Raw genomic sequence first — 16,474 nt, 5'->3', positions numbered from 1 at the left:
CCCAAAACTCAGAGGATGTTAACTGATGATCAATGGAAAAGGCCATATATTGGACAAACGTAAATCAATTTAGTATATTATGTACAACATTACATGAAAGTTTGTTTTGTCCTGGGGCCCACCATTGGCAGTTCTTGCATAATTTTTATTCAAATTATCAGTAAAATTGACAATTGCTTAATGAATGCAAAGGAAAGTCAACCTGAGATGACTTAATATACAAACCAATGCATATTCTCTATTAGATCTCCCTGTATCCTCCTAGTAACTCTTTACTGTGTAAGGTCATTGGCCCTGTGATGTCATTTCAGTGCAGGACTTTGTCTAAAGTGCAGGGGAGATTATTACATTTTTTGATGGGCTTTAAAAGGGAGCGTTCCCCAGATTATTTATTATCTTGTTCATTGGTTCCTCCATGTCTTCTTGTGTCATATTAAACAGGCATTCTCTTCTGTGTTATAGTCTGGACTAATACTGTAGTTTGTTTAAATGTACATCAAACAGACTGGAATGTCACCACAAACTGAATGACCTAATATATTTAGATATACAGTATTTGAAAAATATGGCTAAAACGTTACCATGCCATTAGCAACACTCAAGCTATAATCCAAATTATACTAATATTATGCTAAATCCATGGCTTTAGGAACGGTGATTTGGGAGGCCGGATACAACATTGTGTAGAAAATGGCAAAAATAGGTAAAAGATGGTGGCAAATGCAATACACAATGACTGCAGGATCTGTGACCTTAATTTAGATGGTGTCTTTGCATCGTAACTTAACTTTATCCATAAAACGGAACAAGTTATTTTAGGTCTTATTGCGTTGGCATTTATCCAGCACTTTCTAGTTGGCTTTAACAGGTATTGGTGGGAGGTATCCCCCATTTCTACCCTTGCATGGGGAACAGTAAAGTGATTGACAAATCCTTACTCCTTTTCATTGGGCTTTAGCATATAATGTCTGAAGATCCAGGTTAGCTGTAAGGTTCTCAGCATCTATCCTTAAAATAAAAATGTGGTTGCAGCATCATTCTCTGTCCCAGTGTCTGCAATTGACTCTACTTATGAGAGTCAACTTAATCAGGAGCCAATTAACCTTTCAAGGAAATCTATTAACCTATCAAGGAAACCAGAGAACCCAGACAAAAGATACAAACAATGCATACAGTGCTGCAGTTGAACCCAGAATCTCCACATTGCAATTTTGTTATAATAACCACTCCACTGCTGTGCCGCCATGCTGCCAAAACCAAGGCCACCAATGTGTACATGCACACGCCCTGCCACAAGCACCTCTGCAGTTGTCTTTAGCAACAAATGGTTCATTCCCAGCCTTAAAGGCTTAGCAGGTCTTGAATTATTTAGGAGCACACCAAAGTAAACATAATATCATGGGCTAAAGTGTATTTGAAAAGTGGTGGCAATAGATTTGACAGCAAAAAGAACATGCTGACTATTATTCGCAGGGGAAGCAAACCTTGTGCAATAAGGACCTAAATGGATGTGGAGCTATATCAGTTTCTGATTACATTACAGAACTAGGTTTTCATATCAGTAGTGGCAACCAACCAGGGGAGCGCAGGTAAAAACGCTCGTCAGTAAGAGCCCTTACTCTCCTGTAAAAATGCACAGTCCCAGGGAAAAGAGCATGCAACTGCCATCTTCTACTGTGTTCCCAGGCATTCCCTGTATCTGGATGTACATGCAATACAGGGATTGGCTATACATTCTGTACTATGCATGTGCTTGCCCACGGTGGCACAGGGAATGGTTTATTTTTTCTGCTGTTGTTTATTTTCTTTTGAATACTGATTGCAAAACTGTGAAACTGTTTGCTTGGTAATTAACTCCTTGCACCAGATAACTTTTTAAAGAGAAAGCCCAAGAGCTGCAGATCAAATAATTTAAATACAGTAATCCAACACAAATTTTCTTAGATTTCTACATCATACCAGCCAAGTTAATTTTAAGTGGAGCTGCCCCTGTAAGCCTTGGTGGTCATGCAGGGTGCAGTTAGAAACCACAACTCTTATGGCTACTCTTTGCTTTTCTCTATATCAGGCATAGAAGCAGCACTCCAAAGCGGCCAGAAGGTTATGTGAGTTGTAGTTCAACAACAGCTGAGGGGACCAAACATTAGGCAATTCTCAAATAACTAAATCTGTTTTGCCCTGGGGACGGTCATTGGCAGGTCTTGCATCATTTACAATAATCAAATTGTAAATTTTTTGTAAAAAGTGTGCCACTATGTAAACACCCTTACATCAACTCATTTGCATATATAGTGTTGAGAAAAGCTGGACCAATTACTTGTGAGAGTTAAAGTCCCCATAAACGCAAAGATTTCTCTTGCCGAACGACTGATTTTAGCAAAGTCCGACCAATCCATCGAAATTATCGTGAGGTTAGTGGGAATCGAACGATCGAACATCTTACGATATTCCAGCCACCTGTCAGGAAATTGATCAGCCAGGTTAAAAAAAATTTGTCGGTCCCAGTGCAATCTATCTATGTTTGCAGGGCCAAGCAGGCAGCTCCCCTTTGTTTTCCTGGCAAATTGGTCTTTTTAGTTGATGGACAATTCGTACGATCGTTCCGAGATAATCGTGGTCTCACGATGACGATCGGATCTTTTAAAAATCTCAACATCTATGGCCAGCTTTACCAGTGAGATACAGATAAAACATCTTAGGGCTCTTACCGACGAGCATTTGAAGCTGCGCTCCCCTGTGCGCCGGTTTTATTCATTCAGTCGCAGTTTTTTCACTGGGGCTGTACTCACACAGGCACGTGTAGGCTACGAACGCAGGATGAGACGCAACATGCTATATTTTTCCTGTGTTCAGTGCCTACATGCGCCTGTGTGAGTACAGCCCCATTGAAAAAAACTGAATGTGTCTACTCCTGTGCTCCCCTGCGGCTGAACGCATAAAACCGGAACACAGGGGAGAGCAGCTTCAAACGCTCGTCTGTAAGAGCAAGGTAAACCAAACCCCCTTTTATGAAAGGGGTCGGTTAACCTTTCAGCTTAGTAGTTTCATATAATGTCCAATTCCTAGCAGCTTTGCAATTGGTCTTTATTGGTCTATATTTTTTTTTATATTTTTTTTTGCTTTCCTCCTCTGCATCTTACCAGCTTTTGAAAAGGAGGTCACAGACCCCTGCAGCCTAAAAAAACTATTGCTTTGTGAGTTGACATTTTATTATTACTATAATTATTATTATTATTATTATTATACTTTTATATTTCCATTTAGTCCATCTCCTATTCATAGTCCAGTCTCTCATTCAAATGGTAAACTTTGAGATTATGGTACAATTTTAAATCACTCTTCTGAATTAAGATGTTTAGGAGGTTATTGAAGTCCTCTGCTGCTTCCATGTCCCTTTGATGCAGTAGTTGCATTTGCCACATATAATTGTGCTTTTTGTTGTTAGTATGAAGCTAATCTCACACATACCTCCAGATACCTACCTGAGTGTGTAGTAAGCCATATGGATAGCATCCACCTATAACTGTGCTCATGGAGCAAATTTGTTCACCCGGCATTTAGTATGACTTTCTAACCCTACAACATACTCTCTGATTGGCACTTTAGTCTGTTAACAGACCAAAAAACAACCTGCCTGACTTTGTGTTCTCAATAGACTTGGCACGTATGATTCCATTTCTCATCAAACGTTAGTCTTGTGACTGTATTCGTGCCAATGTTTCCCACATTATAGCACAAACCTGAACCATCTTAAAGAATAATTTCCCACAGTGCCGCCTATATACTGTATTTCTACAGATATAAGTGAGGTAGTTGTCACATAGTCGGAAGAAAGTCTAATCAGTGGAAATCCTGGATGCAGAACAGGATATCAAGTTTAACATCTAAAATGAGTGCATTTTTCAGTTGATCTCAAAACAAACTGCCATAAAGTTGTGCCAGGACACAGTGAGGAAAATCTCCACCCCACTCCAATTAGGACTGTTCCCCACCTGCTGCAGTGCTTATGTGGCACAGTCTGGAATGTGTAAGGAGGACCAGACATAAAATGATTCACTGCTACTTGTTAATCCAACATTTCAGAGATATCTGTGCTGAAAAATAACATGTCTTTTGAGCAATCTCTTGCTTAACCCTTTATCAGCTTTGCTTCTAATTCTTTAAGATGTGACTAAATGTTACTTTCTAAAGCGCTTAGATTATTATTGTTGTTGTTATGTTTTGTATTGTTTACAGGGCAACAAGCAGGAGAATGGCTGCCTTTAAACAACCTCCATCCCACACACGCACCTCATACAGCCGCTCCCTAAATAAACCTAGGAACCCAGGAATGTATTAACCCATCCTTAGCAATGCATAACATGAACATTAGTTGCAATGGGTTTAAATAAGGGGGTTTGTTTGCTCCTAGTCTCATGGAAGTTTAATTCGCTAGTATGGAGATTGTGCCACATTATTACTAACAAGTTAAAGCAAAATCTAGACATAATCTATCATTTTTAACCACCCAACAAGAGTTCCTTTGCTGCTTACTGGACCTGTGAGTTACTCTCCAAGCCTCTAGTAGCTGCACTGCCAATTGCTGCTCTATTTAGTTTTATATCCACATAAGGGCTGTAGATGGTATCCATCTATTGGTTAGGCGGCGCACTCCAGAGCCCTCTCGAAACAGAATCACTTTAAAACGGTGAGCGAGTGGGACTTTAATTGAAACAAATACTAGGAATTGTGGCTAAGAATTATAATTGGAGAAACCCCCAAATAGCGCTGGATATGTGTTTATTTGAATTTGAGCTGTAGATGGTATCCTACTCCATAACTCTCTTTATGTGTCACTAATGTGACAAAAGATTAATGTTAGGTGCATCAAAACTGTCAAAAAAATGGAAAGGTGGTGAAAACTTCCCATGGATACAGTAGCCAGAAAGGTGCCTTCTATATGACCAAGTGCAACCCCTAGACCTGGTTTGTCTTGCCATCCAGATTATATAAATGACATTATGCCATTTACAAAGTTCTCTACTGTGTCATGGTTTTTGATTGATAACTGAAGCTTTTTAAGTAAGTTAAAATAAGTCTGATGAGTTTCAGATGCTGATTTTACCAGGTCTTTGGTATCTCTTGGATCTAATCAAGTTTGATAGAACATAAAAAAACTCCATTTACTTGCTTATATGGTTGACTTCCTTACATTGATATATGCAGAGCTGGGTGCATACTAGTAGACATTTAATGGGAAGATCTCCAATGCCTATGGCCTTGAGGTTTTTGAAGCCCTTAATGTGTGTTCGATTCATGCGAGGTCATACCTCCTAATATTTAATATAAAACAGCAAGACATGACCCCAATCTGGCTCAGATTTTCCCAGTTATACCCTAACATCTCCAATGTGTTCAGAATCCCACACACTTTAGGGCTCTTACTGACGAGCAGTTGTAGCTGCGCTCCCCTGCGTTCCGTTTTTCTGCGTTCAGCCTCAGGGGAGCGCAGGAATAGACGCATTACATTTTTCCAATGGGACTGTACTCACACAGGCGCGTGTAGGTGCCGAACGCAGGAAAAATGCAGCATGTTGCGTCTCAACCTGCATTTTGCGCTTACACGCACGTACAGCCCCATTGGAAAAAATGTAATGCGTCTATTCCTGCGCTCCCCTGCCGCTGAACGCAGAAAACCAGAACGCAGGGGAGCGCAGCTACAACCGCTTGTGAATATGAGCCCTTAGGCTTTCACTCTGGGGGCCTTTGTTTTAAGACTCCTCCAATTAAATCAAGTATGTGAGTCTTTGTTTGGAACCGTCCCACCTAAATTTGATATATGCAACAGTTCCTCTTACCCTAGCAACCGCTCAGAAAAATAAGTAACAGCAGATAATTACAATAAAATTGGAATAGAAATTTGGTTATTTTAAAATTCGCAACAGAGAAAACATAAAGGCAAGGATTCATCAAACCAGAAATGGCAAAAGAAGATCAATTGTACACCATAATAAAACGTAATTCCAAAATGAACTTGCTCAATGTACAACCAAGTTAAATGCACTCACCAAGATGCCTCATATTTGTAGCCCTTTATCTGCTACGTGCCTTGTTGGATGTTGTTGGAAGTGTCTTGGAGTTAAGTTTTAAATATGTTTGGCTCTCTTTTTCTCCATCAGCATTTCCTTTAAGAGTTATCCACACATTTTACAAGTAGTTGTTTGTAAAAAAAATAACTAGAAAGAAATATTTTTGGCAAGACCAATTTCCAATTGATCCATGGGAGGTTATCATAGAACTAGACAAATATTCATCGTGGTTTGAAAGAGCTATAGATTACCAGAGTTATCTAGAAGTACAGATGTTTTTTCATAACAGTGAATATATAATCAGAGCCAGAAAAGGGCTGCCAGAAAAATCAGGTAGGTCTCAGGGCCCAGTAGTGCTTCATAACAGGGTTTGTCTTAGTGCCCCTCTATATACTGGAATTGCTGAATTTAAAGTGAGACTGTCATAGCAAAACTGTTTTTTTTTCAAAATGCATCAGTTAACAGTGCTGCTCTCACAGACTTCTGCACTGAAATACATTTTTCAAAAGAGTAAACATTTTTTTTTATATATTTTGAAATCTGACATGGGGCTAGACATATAGTCAATTTCCCAGATGCCTCAAGTCATGTGACTGGTGCTCTGATAAACTTGGTAGAGTGAATTATTTGCAGTGTAAATTGTGTAATTTAGAAATAAAAATCATGACAGATCCCTTTAAGATACCAAGGTCAGTCTTTTTATATCTTGGCTAATGGATAAGAGCTAGTAACATAAGAAAGTAAAAGGATAGGTTTGTATCAATTAGATGCTGTTTAGTAAGGATTAGGACAGTAAGTAATTTTTTTCTAACTAGGAAAGTCTGCATATCCCTGAGGCACACAGTTTACTTGGAGACAAAATACTAATGGATCAAAAGAACCAGTCTGCAGCCTCCAGCATTGCCCCTGTGAGTTTGCCAAATACCAATCGTAAGTCTGGATCTGAACACATACAGCATCAATTCTGTTTCTTTAAAAATAGTGAATTTGAATTGCTCACACTGAAGTGGCACAGCAAGCATGTAATTGAGACAACTAGTTGGATGAAGCCACAGTGATCAATTGTGGCGATTTCTAAAAATGCACAAGTGAAAAGTAGCCCGGAAAATTACTGACACACGTTCTGAGATCCAGGGGGCCCTTTACACTATCCATCTCTATTATCTATATCACTGTCTATCTATATTAGCCTGACCTGTATAACATTATGTGAAGCTCCTTTCAAGCAGTGATCAATTGAAGTCTAATAAGGTAGAGAAAAACAAATCACTGCTTATTTTTGCTGATGATACTCACTTTGCTTCACAGTCCCATTTGTTATAATGTCTCTCTCATCATAATAAGCTGCTATATAATTGCATGCACACAGATAATGTTGCTATTTGATTTATTCTGCACTCCAAACTACTCCTGCTCTCATGCCTCTTTTAAGATGCATGATGTCTGCTGAAGAAGTTATAAGTGCTGGGCCGTGAATAGCTGGGGAATATGGCAGTGAAATCCATACTTGGGTTGCAATGAACTGAGTGTTAATACAAACATATGCTTTGCCAACAGTTTCATTCATGGCTTTTAGCTTTTACAGCGAGCGCAGCTCTCTCCTCTAAACATACACTTAATAGAGTTCCAATGAGCTGTAACCATTCTCTTTAGATGATGTTTTCTCAACTGGTTCCCACAGGTTACAATATGATTTATTTAGTATCCTTGTCTTCCTGTCAAAATAGGTATAATGCTTTTACTGTCCTTTAAAAATATTATATTTAGCAAGCCATAAATCACATGCTTTGCGGTGGAGCACAAATGGACTGAAAAATGAGAGATTGTATTTTTGTGTTCTGGTGTCACTGAGAAGCATGATGTTAAAGGGGAAATGTGGCGATTATAAAAACTCACTAAACTGTTCCGGATTTTCAATAAATCCATTTTATAAATCGGTTTCATTATCTTTCTCTTACAGTTGCTTATATATTTGATCATCTACTGTATTAGTGGTGGTCATGTGACATTGTGGGGGTTATTTATCAAAATCTGAATTGTTCTAATTTTTTAAATGAAAAAAGTCCAACCAAACTAGAATCCATGGTTTGCCCTTTTTTATCAATAAAAAACTCAGGAACAAAAGCAGATCGGGAAAAACTTGACTTTGACTTGACTCAGATTGTTCCATGAAAACCACTTATTTTTTAGATTATTCAGTCGAAAAATTCGAATTTGACCACCCAAAAAGTCCGAATTTTTTTATGAAATCAGCAGAAAAATTGCAAAATGTTCAGATTATCATACGAAACCTAACAATAATATCTTGAAATTGCAAATAGGACCTCTGTTGTTCACTTTTACAAGACCTCGACAGGTTGAAGATATTGTATTTTCAGATTCAGACGTTTTGCGAAAAAATTCAAGGTTTTTTTTGCCACTAAAAATTCATATTTTATAGTAGAAAAACTCAAATTTGTTTTGTTGTCATTCTACATATAAACTATAAGGAAGCACATAAAAATAATGAAATAGTGTGCTATGTTAAACCATCAGATTATACCCACCAGTGTTAGTGGATAAAAATGCCAAATGAAATACTGTATGTGACAACTCTAAATAAAGTGCACAGTGCATATCAATGTAACTTCCTTCACAGGCCCACGGTATGCATGGCTCACCAGACCAATAAGAGGTAAGCACCAAATAAATGGGTGTCATCCTATGTTTTTATGTGTGTTATGTGTTGTTGTGTGACACACGTGTCATGTGTATAATGTGTTTTGTTAATTGTCTTATGTGAGTGGGGCGATGAGCCATCATTAGCATCATGTGTTGTCATGTGTCTTGTGTGTTGTCATGTGTAGCTATGCGTCACATGTTTATTCATGAGTGCTGATGTGTTTGTGATCTATAAATCCCAGCCTATTGCAAATAACTGTCCTATTAAATACAACAAATATAACATTCAAACAACTGCTTGAAGAGGGTCTTTCAGATTTCCTTTTAGATTTTTGTCTGGTGGGGAATGCCACAACCCTCACAAATGGTTTTGACCATCCCATTTTTGTGGCCACACCTCCTAATTACCATGCTTATGTTACAAAATTTGGCAGGTTATGAAAGTTTGAACATATTTCTGTGTTTTTTTTTCCAGTTATTACAATTTTGCTAATGAAGGGAATTGCCCTTTAAGCTGTAACTTTTCTCAAGGGACCTCCTTATCAAAATTGTTGCAAAGTATCTTAGTTGCACCTGGTGGCTGTTCTGGGCTTTCTGACAAAAGCCAATTAAGTTAGAAACTTTGTTTCTTTTTCTGGCTGTTCAGTGCAGGGACAGTCGGGACTTTTCAGTACAAATGCGGGACTGCAGGTTGAGCTGTCAAAAGCGGGACTGTCCCACTGAAAACGGGACAGTTGGTAGGTATGCTCCCTCCCCAACCCCTGGTCTCCAGAGTATAAACTAGGGATGCACCAAATCCAGGATTCAGTTCGGGATTCAGCCTTTTTCAGCAGGATTCAGATTCGGCTGAATCCTTCTGCCCGGCCGAACCGAATCTGAATTATAATTTGCAGAGGCAAATTAGGGGCGGGTAGGGAAATCACATGACTTTATGTCACAAAACAAGGAAGTAAAAAATGTTTTCCCCTTCCCACCCCTAATTTGCATACGCAAATTCAGTTCGGTATTTGGCCGAATCCAGTGGCATAAGTAGATGTTACTGGGCCCCACAGCAAATTAATTTTAGGGCCACCAACATATCCAGAGGTTGTTCTGTTTTATCAATATTTTTTGAAATTGTATATGAACTAGAGCATCATGGGGCCCCTATACCTCCTGGGCCCCCCTGCAGCCGCAGGGTCTGCTTCCTCTATAGTTACGCCCCTGGACGAATCTTTCGATAAGGATTCAGGGGTTCGGCCGAATCCAAAATAGTGGATTCGGTGCATCCCTAGTATAAACAACATAAAGCTGTAGACAATAATTGTCTGTTTCATGCAGGACACTTTGCCAGCCCATGTATTGTAGTAAATGGGTTAATACGGCCTAAATAATATGCAAAATCCCACGCAAAACAATGAGTCTGATAAAAATGTGAAGTTTAGTTTTGTGTTTATGAAGAATTGCAGGGACATGTATCCTTTCATGGTTGCAAATGTGAAAAGCATTATTGCCTTCAGGGAATCTGAACATCTGCTTAAGTAGAATACCAAGAATTTATTATTAGTTCAATGCATGTGCACAAGGTGGGCTGTCTTCTGAAACAAGCCAATTCAGACGTTCCAAATAACTCTCTTCTTGGACCCCCAGCAATGCAGGCTGTCGGGATTGCGGCCTCAAATGAACTCACATGGATTAATCAGCAGAAAGGGGCCTTTTGCTATGCACAAGCTGGAAATACTCAGCTCAAATGATAGAACCAGTCACATCCATGGCTGAAACTTTTAAATCTACGTGGTAAATTAATGAGATCATGAGACAAGAGATCCTTGCCCCCCAATACTGACGCTGGGATTAGGATAAAGGACTGACTCTACTATATGGCCCCTTCCAGAGGCTAAAGTGGACGCCTGATACCCACAAAAGTAATGTCATAACTGTGTAACTTTAGTAGGTTTCAGTAAATCTGAATTAAATGATTTTCAGACACCATTTTTCATTTCAGTAAGTGCCCTTTAATGATGTCACCATCCTATCATGTTCCACTTGTTATTAGCCAAGTTAAAACTGGGGATAGGGGAACTCATTTATGTAATAGTCAAAGCATCATTCTGAACAGCTCATTTCAGCATATCTGCAAACATTTTATTTGAAAGATGTTGTTAACATTTAAATTAACTTGTATGATGTAGAGAGTGATTCTGAGACTATTTGCAAATGGTTTTAATGTTTTTATTATTTCAGTTGTTTGTGTTTTTATTCATCAGCTCTTCAGTTTACAATTTCAGTGATCTGGCTGCTAAGGTCCAAATTTCCCTAGCAACCATGAACCATGAAATATGAATAGGAGAGCGTCTGAATAGAAAGATGAGTAATACATTTGTAGCTTTACAGAGCATTTGATATTAGAAGGGGTCAGAAACCACCATTTGAAAAGTAGAAATAGTTAGAAGAAGGCGAATAAATCAAAAACTATAAAAAAAAATTAAAAATTGCTTAGAATTTGCCATTCTATAACATACTAAAAGTTAACTTCTGTTAACTGTTCAGAATGTTTACAGTGGCCTTACTCTCTTTTTTAGGAGGTTAAATGTAATATCCACAAAGTGATTTGTTATGATTAATTGACATTTGTTTTGTATTTATGAAACAGAAATGAAAAACAGTTAAACTTTCCAACTTTCTCTTCTCCTTCTGATCAGCTCTTGCATAGGCAGAGGTTAGTTTATACAGAGCTCATTGTCTGTCTAAACCAGGCACGTCCCCAGCCCACCCACTTTCTGCTGCCTAGCCCACCTCCAATTCCTTTTTCTATCTTACCCCTCTACCCCGCACTATTCACTCAGTGTGCTGTAGGCAGTGACATCACAACTCTACCCCATATGAATCATTGTCTTGCCCGAAATAATTGTCCACCCCCCCGGAACACGCCCCCTCACAGGAATTATATTTGACAAAAGGTGGCACCCTACATGGGGGAGTTTACAAAGTATTTGCTTTGTCTTTATAAAGGCAGTTTGCGAGCCTGAAAAAAATTCTCTTGACACAAACTAATTTTTGTGCTCTTGGTAAACTGGAGAATATTCATTGGAGAAATCTACTGGAGAAAAGATGTATATATTTACAAGTACAAATAGAATGAGGACCAATGGGAAGTTCATTCAATAAAACTTGTTGTGTTTTTAGTTTATTGATGATGCCGTGGTGAATTTAAATTTTTGGTAAAAATATAAGTAATATGCCCCTTTGAGGCAAACATGCGCTGATATCTCATGTGTACAGGAATGAGACATATTATCCAAAATGCTCAGGACCATGGGTTTAATTAATATAGTATATTTCTGTAGCTTGGATCTCTATACATTAAGGGGCAGATTTATCAAGGGACGGATTTTGAATTTGAAAAACTTCAAAATTCGAATTCAAAAAGACCAACCAAAATGAAATCTAAGGCCAAATAGGTCAGTTTTCGATTGAATAGGTCAGTTTCCGATCAAATTCGAATCGTACGATTCTAAGTTTTTCCCCCCAAAAAATTGACTCCACCAATTGACTCCAAATAGGTTCTAGGAGGTCCCCCATAGGCTAAAACAGCAATTTGGAAGTTTTTAGATGATAAATTTCGAAATTCGAATTTTTTCATTTTTTTCAAATTCGAATCGAATTTGGAATATTCCTTAGTCGAAGTACACAAAAACTAGCTCGAAATGCAAACTGTTTAATTTGAATTTTCACTTCGACCTTTGATAAATCTACCCCTAAAGCTACTTCATTAAATAAACCCAATAGGATGGTTTTGCCTCTAATAAGTATTAATTGTATATTAGTGGGGATTGACTACAAGATACTCTTCTATTATTACAGAGAAGAAGAAAATTTATTTAAAAAATCTAATAAAAATATTTGATTAAATTGGAGTCTATGGGAGACTGCCTTTCTGTACTTTGAAGCTTTCCGAATAGCGGTTTTGAGATAACAGATTCAATACCTGGGAACATTTCATACACAAAGGGGCTATCAAGGTGATGAATCATGGCTATTTGTTGTGCTGGTGGCCCAAAAAGTCCTTAAAGGGATACTGTCATGGGAAAATTTTTTTTTTTCAAAATGAATCAGTTAATAGTGCTGCTCCAGCAGAATTCTGCACTGAAATCCATTTCTCAAAAGAGCAAACAGATTTTTTTATATTCAATTTTGAAATCTGACATGGGGCTAGACATTTTGACAATTTCCCAGCTGCCCCAAGTCATGTGACTTGTGCTCTGATAAACTTCAATCACTCTTTACTGCTGTACTGCAAGTTGGAGTGATATCACCCCTCCCTTTTTTCCCCCAGCAGCCAAACAAAAGAACAGTGGGAAGGTAACGAGATAGCAGCTCCCTAACACAAGATAACAGCTGCCTGGTAGATCTAAGAACAGCACTCAATAGTAAAAACCCATGTCCCACTGAGACTCCTTCAGTTACATTGAGAAGGAGAAACAGCAGCCTGCCAGAAAGTATTTCTCTCCTGAAGTGCAGGCACAAGTCACATGACCAGGGGCAGCTGGGAAATTGACAAAATGTCTAGCCCCATGTCAGATTTCAAAATTGAATATAAAAAAATCTGTTTGCTCTTTTGAGAAATGGATTTCAGTGCAGAATTCTGCTGGAGCAGCACTATTAACTGATTTGTTTTGAAAAAAAATGTTTTTCCCATGACAGTATCCCTTTAAAGTTCCACTAATAACTTACGTCAACTCCTTTCTAGCCCAGAAGTTTAAAACCAGTCACATCTGATGCATTTACCCCAACATCCCAAGATCAACAACAGGGAATTTGGATAATAAGTCAGTAGGAAATCTGTAACAGTGATAATAATCTTTTGCACATGTATGGGGACACTCAGAAAAACATCAGCATGTATTAGTCTTTAAAACAGAGACGCCTTCCATTGTTCAACAGGTCAACAACAAATGCTCCTCATCATCCCCTGATTAAAAGAGAATCATTTCCTAATCTAGCAGATCAATTTACCAGAACAGCTATTTATATATACGTATATATATGATAAATTGTTTCCAAATGCCCAAAAGTTATATACCATGTTATTTCTGTTCTGAGCATTCAATTTAAATAAATTCATTCCCAATTACTGAAGTAGGGCAGTACTGAAAAGGAAGGATACATCTTGGGGAATATTATCTCTGTCCATACTCACAGCAACACACGCAGGAATTCACGGTCCTTTTTTTCATTATGACTCCATGGATTAAGCCTCTTCCTCATGATATTCTGCTTAACTGTGCATGTGCGGCTTGTTTTCTTTGTCATCTGACTTTCAGTCGGGTTACTGATCTCCTTTGATATACTGTATATGACATCCCAACAAAACCAAACCTTTAATCAGAGTGATGAGGTTTTTTTTCGAAAGTCTGCCACTGTCAGTTGCAAGCTGAACCCAGAACATGGCAGATGTGTACTCACAGGTCAGATGGAATAAATCGGTTTAGAACACACTTTCACAGTCGTCCTGAACTTAACCCCAAACTCTACTTTTGTGTGAGATATTTCAATTCTCTTCTATGATCTATATACCATGCAAAAAAAAAAAAAATATATATATATATATAGGAACATAGTTGTATGGTTATAATCTAATCATGGACTCTTCTACCATGATGTAAAGTTGTCAGGCAGCTTAAAGTGGTAGAATAGCTTGAAACACCCCTGACTCTAATTCTATAAAACATATTAAAATGCTATTAACTATACAGTTGTATGTTGTATATATATATATATCTCTATATATATCTCTATATATATATATATATATATATATATATATATATATACATACAGTATATATAGGTATGGTATGGGAATCTGTAATCCAGAAACCCGTTATCCAGAAAGCTCAGAATTACTGAAAGGTTGTCTACAATAGACTCCATTTTATCCAAATAATGCTAATTTTTAAACATTATTTTTTTTTTTTTCTGTAATAATAAAACAGTAGCTTAACTATTCAAACTAAGATATAATTAATCCTTATTGGAGGCAAATCCAGCCTTTTGGGTTTATTAAATGTTTAAATTATTTTTAAGAAGTCATATGATATAAAAATCTGGAAAACCCCAGGCCCCGAGCATCCTGGATAACAGGTCCCAAACCTGTGTGTGTACTGTATGTGTGTGTGTGTAATAACCACTTTATTTAGTGCTTAGTGATGTTTTCAGTGTGTGTCACATGTCACATAACTCTCTGAAAACTTGAGAAAACAGTGCAAGTAATGTGCCCCCAATTATTAAATATGAATTCACCTCAGCTTTCCATGAAAAGCACTGTTCAGATTTCAAATATGATTAGATGATGATTTTTATTATTGATACACTAAAGCGCTCTTTTGCAAACTCAGATGCTGCATACAAGGTGCACCTGGTGTCCCCTCCCTGTCATTGAAATGCGTGAGCAGCAGGAGGTGCATTGGGGCCCTGTGTCTCCTGATGCTGCACTTGTAACTGAGCGACACTTTTTTGCATTCTGATGTCCCTAATAATCCAGCTGGTACAGGTATAACATCAGTTATACGGAAACCCATTATCCAGAAAGCTCCAAATTACAGAAAGGCTGTCTCCCATTTTACCAAAATAATCTAAATTATTAAAAATGATTTCCTTTATATCTGTAATAATAAAACAGTACTTTGTACTTGATTCCAACTAACATATAATTAATCCTTATTGGAAGCAAAACCAGCCTATTGGGTTTATTTAATGTTTACATGATTTTCTAGTGGACTTCAGGTATGAAAATCCAAATTACAGAAATATCGGTTATCTGGAAAACCCCAACCCCAGGTCCTGAGCATTCTGGATAACATGTCCCATACCAGTATATTATATTTGTTTTTCCCAGCAACAACAGGTAGCTGTTTCCCTCTGAACTATACAAATGGGAGCTACAGTACAGGTAAAGGATCGGTTATCCGGAAATTCCTTTTCCAGAATTATGAAAGGCCATAGACCCCATTTTAATCAAATAATTACATTTTATTTTAAAATTCCTTCATCCTTTTTCTCACTCTAATCATGAAAGACTACCTTGTACTTGATCCCAATGGAGGCAAAAATATCCTCCTGTTTAAATGGTTTTCAAATGATTTTTAATAGATATGGAAGTTCAAATTACAGAAAGACCCCTTATCCAGAAAATCCCAGGCCCCTGACCATTCTGGATAACAGGTCCCAAACCTGTACAAGAATACTCTACCATTTATTGTATGTACTTAAAGGCACAGTAACACCAAAAAATGTAATTTAAAGTAATGAACATAAAATGTATAGTTGCACTGCACTGGTAAAGCGGGTGTGTTTGCTTCAGAAACCCTCAACAGTAGTTTATATAAACAAACTGCTGTGTGGTCATGGGGGCAGCCATTCAGCAGATAACAGATAAGCTCTGTAGTAAACAATGGGATTCTTCAGAGCTTATCTGTAATTTACTATGTATCCTGTGCTTAAATGGCTGCCCCCGTGACCATGCAGGAGCTTATTTATATAAACTATAGTAGAATTTCTGAAGCAAACACACCAGTTTTACCAGTGCAGGGCAACAGTATAATATATTGTCATTCCTATAAAATGCTGTAATCTTTTGGTGTTATTGTTCCTTTAAGTATTTTTCTTTTAAAGACAGATGACTAGAGCCTAAATATGTTAAGTTATGAGTTGGGTATATTTTAATTCTCTGGGTTTAGAAGTACAACTCATTTATGCACAGCCTTT

Source organism: Xenopus laevis, chromosome 3S (genome assembly GCF_017654675.1).
Source record: "Xenopus laevis strain J_2021 chromosome 3S, Xenopus_laevis_v10.1, whole genome shotgun sequence".
NCBI lineage: Eukaryota > Metazoa > Chordata > Amphibia > Anura > Pipidae > Xenopus > Xenopus laevis.
Note: the sequence above shows the minus strand (reverse complement) of the source record.